Here is a 10,897-nt window from a genome sequence, read left to right on the forward strand (position 1 = left end):
CATTACTGGTAATCCATAGCTGAATGATGATAGAGAGACTAATAGAAATTGGTTAATTTAAGATATAAGACCTAACTAGAAATATGTCTGAGTCATTGACCAAGCAATGTTATAATTAATAAGGTTTCTGTTTGATTCTTCCAGTCTGAGCATTCATGAAATGGATGAGGAGTCTCCATTTACAACGTTATCACATTTTCCTGTTTCTTCATCTCAACAACATGCTAAAGGAACTTTATGTCTGTTCATCTAGAAAACTCAAAAGGCACATTCCAAAGCAAAATATGTTACTGCCATATCCAGACTAACCTTAAGAATGGGACATAACAGAAGTTGAGGAGAAAGCAGTGCGACATTACCTCATACCTTTTGGCTGCTCTACAAAAAAAAATCATCTTCCCCACTAAGAAAATGAAGAAATTTTAACTCTTGGGAAATTGAAATCGTTATTTATTGACATGGGGAAAAGAAAAAATGTGCCACCACTGTGGATAACTGTGGTGAGTCCTCAAGAAAGGGAAAAAAGAGGGGAAAGAAGATAGGAAATAAAGAAGAGAAGGAAAGATACCAAGAAAGAAAAAGAATAGATTGTCATGGTACCTATAGCCCCACTTCTTGATATAATGACCATATATATTGAACGTGGGGTCTCTATTTTGTCCCCTCCAAAAGTAATCTTGAAATTGCATCTCATGGTATAATAATTAGAGGTGAAGAGGACTCTATGAAAGAATATATTACTGATGTTTTGCCAAATAGACATGCAGATAAGCTGCCTTCTAAGGATTTACCTTTATCTCTGTGGAAGAGGCACCTCTCAGCTTTGGTCAGACAACTATCTTTAGAGAATGGGTCCATGTGGAGACTCATAGATGGTCCAAGTACTGAGGATAAAAAATTGTTGAGTGCTTAGCCTCAAATCCAACGTCAATGTCACCAACACCCTGACACCTCCTTATCACACTTCCCTATCTTTGCAGCTGTTATAGCTCTCAGCCCCAGGTCTGACACCCATGTTCATGAAGACTAAGTAATTCTCCAGGACTCTTTCCAGAACAAGAGTCAGAAAGCAAAGCAGTCTTAATTTTAGATATGCCAGCTTAGCATTTAAAGAAAAAAGGTGCTCCTGGTCAAAAATGATTACAGCTATACAATAAAGACAGATTTAGATGAAAAAGATCTCTAAATGGGTCTAAGTACACTTGAATACATTGGCACAGGAGACTGGTTGCAAAATATAACCCCAGTAGCACAGACACTGAGAGAAACAATTAATAAATGAGACCTCCTGAAACTGAAAAGCTTCTGTAAAGCAAAAAGCATGATCAACAAGACAAAACAGCAGCCTACAGAATGGAAAAAGATCTTTATCAACTCCACACCAGACAGATGGCTGATTATCAAAATATAAAAAGAACTCAAGTAATTGGTCATCAGATGAACAAATAATTCAATAAAAGAATGGACAGACCTAAACAGAGAACTCTCAACAGAAGAATCTAAAATGGCTGAAAGACACCTAAGGAAATGCTCAACATCCTTAGCCATCAGAGCAATGCAAATCCAAACAATTCTGAGATTCCAGAAATCTTACACCTGTAAGAATGGGCAAGATCAAAGACACTAATGACAACATATGCTGAATAGGATGTGGGATATAGGGAATGCACCTGAATTGCTGGTGGAATGCAAACTGGTACAGCCCTTTTGAATTTCAGTGTGGCAATTTCTCAGAAAATTAGGAAACAATCTACCTCAAGACCCAGCAATACCACATTTGGGTATATACCTAAAGGATGTTCAATTGTACTGCAAGGACTTGTGCCCAACTATGGTCATAGCAGCATTGTTTGTCATAGCCAGAAGCTGGAAACAACCTAAATGCCCCTCTTCTGAAGAATGTATAAGGAAAATATGATATATTTACACAATTAAGTACTACCCAGCAGAAAATAAAAATGACATCTTGAAATTTGTGAGCAAATGAATGAATCTAGAAAACATCATATTGAGTGTGGTAACCCAAACCTAGAAAGACAAACATCATACGCCCTTACTCATAAGTAGCTTTTAGACATAAAGGAGAAAAAGAAAAAAACAAAGCAGCCGTCAAGTCATAGTCCCTGAGAACCTATAGAAGAGGTTCCTAAGAAAGACATACATAGATCTAATTTTCATGGGAAGTAGAAAAAGACAAATGTCCTGAGTAAATTGGTAGTATGTGGGCTATGAGAGAGGGTTGAAGGGGAGAGAAGAGAAAAGGAGAAAAGCCAAGAAAAATATATAGCTCAATAAAAACAATAAAGAAAAATGAAAAAAATAGCTCTTCTCCCCCCCGCTAACCTCTCTTGCTTACTCCCTTTTTTTCTAATTTCCCTCCTTCATTCTTCCTGCCACATTAATAACCTAACCAATTTTATGTTTTCTTATCTTGATATATTTTCTTTAATGTAATGATAATTTCAGTTGTGTTTTGTCTTTCTTAGTTGTATTCTATTTAAAGTATACTATCAAGAACAACATTTATAGCCCTGGTGGAAAACCTATAGTTTCTGTCATTGTGTAGAATGCCATGCCCACTCCTGAGATTGTTTTAACTCTACATTTGTTGGTAAGAAAAATATAGCTCTGCCCTAAAAGAGATGAGAGATACTTCATTCTAGAGCCAAGCATGAATGTCCATGGCCAGGTAAAACAGATTCAAGTTACCCCAAATTCCCACAATCCAATACACTGACAGTTTCATGAAGTTCTTTTAGTAATAAAACAAAAAAATGCCATGAATAAAGATACTTTACAAATATGGTGTAAACATCTTATGGACAGGTTAAGGCAACATTCGGAGAAGTGTATGCTGAAGGTCTCAATGATACCTTATGGAATTCTTCACATTTCAGCTGATGGAAGCTATGAGTATGTTAACACTTTCCAAATATGTCTCACCAATCAGCTACAAGTAAGTTAGGTCAGATGCAGAGGTGGGCAGTGACTGGATATTATTTTAAAAATAAATTGTATCTGGGTTCTGAACCTGCAATATCCTTGACTCTCCACAAACACTGAAATGCTAGTCAGGTAATCAGAGTTGGTAGAAGACTCAAAGTGGGGTGCAATTTTCATTGCATAGTATTCAATAAGTCCTTCACAGGAAGTAATGACCACTAATACATACCTGAGACCTGGATAGGTATAAGAACATGGCTTATTCACTGACTCCTCAGAGAGGACACGCATTAGACTTTTATTTCTAGCCATTGGCACAACTGTGGAAGAGTCTGAATCATGTCTGATGTTTCTACTGATCTCAACTGACTTGCTCCTTATACAGAAAATGAAGATGTTTTTATTATTTTTAAGGTATTTATTAATAATAAGCATAACAAAAAACAGGAACCTCTGCAAACATTAACTCTGATTCCTTTCTTAATCCATAACAATAGTGCATTTTGGTATATTTTCTTATATAGAAAATGAAATGTCTAGCTAATCATGCCTGAAAATATATATTATAGTAAAATACTGCCTTCGACTTCTATATCAAAAAATAATGTCTTAGCACTATGATTATCATTCTTTTTTTATTAAAAATTTCCTCCTCCTCCCAGCCTCCCTTTTCCCTCCCCCTCCCCCACTTCTCACCCCCACTTCCCCCCAATTCTCTCCAGTCCAAAGAGCAGTTAGGGTTTCCTGCCCTGAGGGAAGTCCAAGGTCCTCCCCCCTCCATCCAGGTCCAGGAAGGTGAGCATCCAAACAGGCTAGGCTCCCACAAAGCCAGTACATGCAGTAAGATCAAAACCCAGTGCCATTGTCCTTGGCTTCTCAGCAGCCCTCATTGTCTGCCATGTTCAACGATCCGGTTTTATCCCATGCTTTTTCAGTCTCAGTCCAGCTGGCCATATAGTTATCCTCCTGGATATTGGAAGTAGACAAGATTGCTGGGCAAAAATTGGGAACTGGGGGGTGGGGTGGGATGGGGGAAAGGGGAGATGGGGAGAGAAAAGTGAGAAGGGGAGGATGGGGAGAGCTTGGGGAAATGGGATGGTTGGGATAAATGAAGGGTGGATATGGGAGCAGGGAATATATATCTTAATTAAGGGAGCCATTTTAGGGTTGGCAAGAGACTTGACTCTAGAGGGGTTCCCAGGGGTCCAGAGAGATGTCATCAGCTAGTTCCTTGGGCAACTGAGGAGAGAGAACCTGAAATGGCCCGATCCTATAGCCATACTGATGACTATTTTGCATATCACCACAGAACCTTCATCTGGCGCTGGATGGAGATAGAGAAAGAGACCCACATTGGAGCACTGGACTGAGCTCCCAAGGTCCAAATGAGGAGCAGAAGGAGGGAGAACACCAGCAAGGAAGTCAGGACCACGAGGGGTGCACCCACCCACTGAAACGGTGGGGCTGATCTAACAGGAAAATGAAGATTTTTATCACACTGTAGAGATCCATGGATTGTTCAAACTTATCTGTCATTTTCAGAAAGTTTTCTGTATTAAAGCTCAGCTTCTTTTCTTGCTGTCTCTTCTTCAGGAATACCAACTTTATACTCACAAGACCTTATTTTTACAATAATTGCACTTATTATTAACTTGACTGCAGAATCAACTTCATACTCACATTTCTAATGGAGTCCTGCTTTCTTTAGTCTTTGTTGTGTTTCATGCCTTTGCTAACCATTTTTATTACTATTTTGCTCATTTATCACCTCTATAATTGTGCTTTATTATCTTAATCCAGACTGCTATGTGTATTCTTTTATGGAAACTGTCTGTAAGTTATTGGAGTATGAAGAGTTTTCCATTTGAGTGTAGTTCACTTATTCTAAAAAGTTTATTATAATAAAAATTCTTCAACTTTCAGATTTGTTTTTCCCAGATACTGATTTGGTTTGTGGTAAAAAGAATGTTAGAACCATGTCTATGCAAAGTCCCCAAACAAATTATTAGTGTAATTACATGTTGTGTGCATTTTGTGTTGAAATGTCAACAACCAGATGGCTGAGGATTGTTATCTCCACCTTGATGGATGGCAAGGTTTTCCATTTCTGTTTGCAGAAGTGAGCCACAGCAACTGTCTGGGAATTAGCAGCAACTGGAACCCTCAAGTATTCAGTCCTTGTGCAGTCCTCTTTGATTGTGACTTTCTGCCCACAAGGGTTTGGTCCTCAGGACTCTGGACACTTCCTTAACCCTTAGCAGAAACATGTGTTACAGTTCTCATCCCCAGGTCTCAGGTCCTTGTCCATAAAGACTAAATAGCTTTCTGCCACCCTTCCCACAACAAAGACCTGCAGTGTGTCTTCTTTCTTTCATCACAGTTCTGTATCTTCTCCTTATCTCCCTCCTGCCCTGTATGTTAGAAAACTGATCAACCGCTTCTTCTTCAGCTGTCAAGAAGCATCTGCCTTTCTCTTTTAACAGCATGGCCTGACTACAGTCATTGGTCCCTGCCTCTTGTTTTTTTTTTCTTGCCTGTGAAGTTGCCTCTGCTTTCAGCTGTCCCTGCTGCCACTTCCCTAGTGTTTCCACATCAACCTGAGCATCTTAGAGAAAGCAAGTAAAGGCCCCTGCAGGGAAATATTTTTTAAGGACTGATGTTGCAACACCAGTGGAAGCAGCACAGAAGAGCGTCCAACAGAGCTGCTGAGGCAGAGCAGCTCTTCCTAAGTAGTTTGAGGAAAGTCCTTTGGACCAGTTATGGCCATCAGTTTCTGATCAGTCCCAACATTTTGGTAGATCAACCACTGCCTTGACTTTTGTACCAGTCACAGACTTGGAGGTTTATGCTTTGGAATCACAGGCTAAATTCTTAGTGTCAATCATAGAAGTATTTTTTGTAGACTACCAGGGAAGGTATTTCCCTTTGACCAAGGTGAAAAGCATTGCATGTTCATGCATAATTAAGTAAATATTTTGATAGCAAATAATCTGGTTAAAACTGTTCCCAACAACAAAATCAAATTTAGTGATTTAATAAAACAAATGCTGTGTGTGTGTGTGTGTGTATCTGTGTGTGTATCTGTGTGCATGAGTGCATGTGTGTGTGATATATAGTAGGACGTATTTGTTCTTGAGTCATGAATATAGGCACATTTTTGGTAGACTATACATGTGACTGTTGTAGTGGTATTTATTTTGTGTTTTAATAAACAAATATTGCCTGAATATCAGAGAATAAAACTGCCATACCGATCATTCATACAGACCAGGCTCCAAGTAGCCACACTAGTTTGCCATAGAAACTGAGTACTAGTGGTGCATGTATTTAATCCCAGAAGTACAGAGGTATATAAAATGGGAAGAGACAAATTTCAGGCTCAATCTCATTCTCAGGATTCTGGAGGGAGGATTGTCATTCCAGACTGAAGCCAAGGTAAGAGGCAGTGCCTGGCTGTTTTGCTTTCTGACCTTCAGGCTGAATCCCAATATCTGTCTCCAGGTTTTTATTAATTGTGGTACATTTGGTGCCCAATGCTTGGGACACAAATTCACAAAAAATCTATTTGCCTGAGCCTTTTTAGCCACCAGCACAGGCCAGAACTAGACACAAAGTTAGTCTCCTGATTTCTGAAGAAAAACTAGTGCTCTTGACTCCCATTTACCCCAGATTAGCTTCCTCTTATGTGACTTGCTGCCATCCCACATGGAACCAACACACTTTCTGTGCCCCTATAGCTTCCTGTGGCTCCCACGGTCTCGGTGGCTTGCTGCCAACCCTGAGTGTGGCTCCCTTGCAGCTATGTTGGCTTCCTTTGGATCCCACAGTCTACATGTACATAGTGCATGGCTGCCCTAACTGCTGTGTCTTTAACAAAAATCCACTCAGTTTAGTTTTGAGTTCTTCTTATAATGTGGGATTCCCCTCTGTATGCTATGAATATGCTTTATTACCATTGGTTAATAAAGAGCATTCTTTGGCCCATGACAAGGCAGAATATAGCCAGGCTGGACGAGATATAAAGATATAGTAGGTGGAGTCAGAGAGACACCAGAAACCTGCCAGTAGACCACAACCTTGTGGTGATATACAGATTAATATAACTGGGCTAATTTAAGATGTAAGTGTTAGCTAATAAGAACCCTGAGCTAATAGGCCAAGCAGTACTGCAATTAATATAGTTTCTGTGAGATTATGTGGGCCTGGATGACCAAGAAACCACTGTGCAGCCTCCTATTACATGATGGCACCCTCTGTGGGGAAACTATATCCATATAAAACCCCAGAGAGCTTGGGAAGGAATTTTAGACACAAAAAAACAGAGTTAAGCAGCTCTTCTTGGTAGCAGCATTTTCTCAGCTGGGCTCTGTTTACTAGAGGAAAGCAGAGATGCTATTCCTTTAAGAGAAGGCTCCTGACTCACCATTAGCAACAAAACTGTGCAGGTCCTTTAAGGGCTAACTTTCTGATTTGTGCTGGTCCTGCTATGGAATGCTTAACTGGGGTCTGTGAACAACATGGCACAAATTCCTTAATGGCAACATAGACCCACTGCATCCTTGGTGCTTGGGCAGTGAGCATGGTTAGCAGAGGGGGTGAAGATTTGTCTGCCATGTATGCCTGGGCAGAGAAACAGGCAGGGTCATGGAGTTGATTCTAGCTATGCCCACTTAGCATATTGTAAAAAGGCTCTCCTGGCCAGAAAATGATTAAAGATGTGAAATAAAGAAAGATTAAAATGAAAAACACCTCTAAATGTGTCACAGTGTTTGGATAAATATACATAGGCTTATGAGCAATAAGAAACAATACAGACAGTTATAGATTAAAGGAGTAAAGATATATATATATGTATATATATATATAATATTATATTGTACTGACTAAGTTTTTTAGTGTGCACTAAATCCTAGTCGAATAAAAGTGAAGCTAAAGAGTATTTACCGGTCTTTTTTACACAAAGTGCAAAGCAGCATTCCATTTACAATCCTATTACAACACTTTGTAATCTGCATATCAATGCAGTGCAAATAACACATTTACTTTAGAAATGAGCATAATTAGATTATATAGATCATAGTAGGATTAGACAGAGTGACCTTTTCCTAGCATTCTCTGATAACTCAGGAACATTTTACCACTTGGCTGTTTTTTTTTTTTCTCATTTATTCTAAACAATCAATTTCTGGCATAGGCCTCAAAAATCTTTAGAATCTTTTACAGTTTAGGATTTATATGGAAAGAACTTTTTTCTTGATGTAGGTGGGTCATCTGTCTAGTGTTATTTTCATTGGTTAAGTATTTAAGAAACTGCTTGGCCTGATAGGGCAGAAAATTAGGTGGGTGGAGTAGACAGAACAGAATGCTGGGAAGAAGGGAAGTGAGATCAGACTGCCATGGAGCCAGCCACCAGATCAGACATGATGAATCTTTCTCGGTAAGCCACCACCTCGTGGTGCAACACAGGTTATTAGAAATGGGTTAATCAAGATGTGAGAGTTAGCCAGTAAGAGGATAGAGCTAATGGGCCAAGCAGTGTTTAAAAGAATACAATTTGTGTGTTGTTACTTCAGGTATAAAACTAGCTGTGCGGGAGTCGGGCGAGACAAAAAGCAGGCCTGCTTGTCCCCTCACTATATTTTCTCTCCTAGATGAAGAGAGTTTTATTGTTGAGAACTGAGTACTAGAGTGACTATTTCTGTATAAATTTGAGATGAGAAGAAACCTAAAAAATGAAAACTGAGAAGCAGCATAAAGTGAGTTGAATATGGTTATCATAGTAAAATTTTAAGGTTAACTATATTTTTGAAAAATAGGTTGCTATGTTTTGCAAGGTTTAAAGGTAACTGTCTGCAAGTCAGAAATGCATTTAGGTTTTATTAAAACAATTTTTGTAGGCCCACTGAAAATGTCAAATTTAGGACAAGGAACAAAGGCTGTTCATTTCAAAGAATTTTCCTTCTAGAATGTAAAGCAAGATTCAAAGGGATATGTGCTTGTCAAAGCAGCTATATCTCCTAGCTACTTTCAGAAGAAAGCAATACTGCTACCCCTTAGGAATATCAAGTAAATAAAAAGCCATTTGTAACTTTAACATACTTTTCCTTTCTCATTGAGATCTCAGCAATAAGTAGAAACACATACAAAGTGAACATGATTATCTAAATATATAGTAGACTGGTGAACTTGCCTTATCAAGATCATAGAGATTTTATTCCAAAATCACTGCTCCTGTATTGCCCATGGAAAACTTAAAAAATGAGGTGTAGTATCAAAAAGGCAACTTTGATTTGTGTATTTCCCATCTGCTCTATCAATTTAATAATGGAAAACTTGTCTCCATATCATCATCAACCCTTTATTATATTAATCAGTCTCTTCTAATTTGTGCCTTTTGTGTCCTAATTTTCTGCAAACCTATTTTATAACCTAAGTAATTGACAGAATTTCCTCTCTGTATTTTTTCAGGAGCAATTTGTAATCCCTATTTTGGCAAAACTTTCTTTACTTCTTTGAACATTCTTTTTAAAGTATCCATGTTTGAATCAGATAGCAAAATGTCATCCATGTAATGGTAAATTATAGACTTAGGAAACTGCTTACAAATTATTTCCAATGGTTGACTTACAAAGTATTATCACAATGTGAGGCTATTGGGCATTCCCTGTGAGAGGATGGTCATTGATACATCCTAGTAGGCTGAGAACTATTATAGGTAGGCAATATGAAGGCAAATTTTTCTCTATTCTTCTCTTGTAAAGATATAGTGAAGAAACAATCTTTCAAATCAATAACTATAAGAGGCTATCCTTTTGGTAATAGAGAAGGCAAAGGAATTACAGATTGTAGAGGGCCCATAGGTTGAATTACCTTACTGACAGCTCTTATATTTACCAGATTTCTTTTCTACAACAAATACAGGAGAATTCCAAGGACTGGTTGATTCTTCAATGTGGTAAGCATCTAATTGCTCTTGTACTGTAGGAATGGGAGCAGCGGGGCTGCGTCCCTGATGTGGGAGTGATTTCTTATTAATAAAGAAACTGCCTAGGCCCCTTGATAGGCCAACCCTTAAGTGGGTGGAGTAAACAGAACAGAGGGCTGGGAGAAAGAAGCTAAGTCAGGGAGTCGCCATGATTGTCCCACTCCAGACAGATGCAGGTTATAAATAATTTGCATTGGTATGGATTTTAAGGTCAATTTTGTTACATGTATATGTATTTCTGATCTTGAATAAGGTGTTGTGATTGTGTAGTTCATTTTTAAAATGTAATGTATAATTAGGAAATATAGGTTGTTGATGGATAATCATAAACAATAGTCAAGTTTGTAGTCATGTTACTTAGATTTTCTAGATATATAGAGATATAATTCAGATAGGCATTCTTCATATCTCTCAAAGGCTGCAGAATATGGCATTTAAAATATTTGAATAACTTAGGATTTTTCATGACAATGAGACATGTCTGCTCCTGGCAGCACCAATCTACTTCAGGAAGAAGATGGGCATCAAAGAGGATCCTTATGGACTTTGATAGCCATTTGGGCAAGAAACTGTTCTTGCCTGGACTATTGCATAAACTGGACACAGAGAACCCGCAGAGAGAGGACTGCTAAACTTGCTTAAAGGTGAGATGGTCTTTCAGGGTTCCTGATTCATGAAAGAGTCTGCAAGACATTCTTCGGGACAAGCAGATAGTGCCTTTGAAATTTCCTGCTTTGTGGAAATGTCTGCTGGAAACTATGGGCCTGTAGGCCGAAGATGGATGCCCCAATGGTACAGAGGAACTTTGGGTGACTGTACAAACAGCGAGATGTCTCTGTCATTTCTAGAGTTTTAAAAGTTGCTTACTTTTTGTTTGCTTGGGTAATATTGTATTCTTCTGGAGTCTTTGATGGAGTTGAAGAATAGATAGATAGTTATAGTTTTCCATTGTTATGATAAAAGATAAAA

The sequence above is a fragment of the Microtus ochrogaster genome, unplaced genomic scaffold (assembly GCF_000317375.1).
Source record: "Microtus ochrogaster isolate Prairie Vole_2 unplaced genomic scaffold, MicOch1.0 UNK46, whole genome shotgun sequence".
Classification (NCBI taxonomy): Eukaryota; Metazoa; Chordata; class Mammalia; order Rodentia; family Cricetidae; genus Microtus; species Microtus ochrogaster.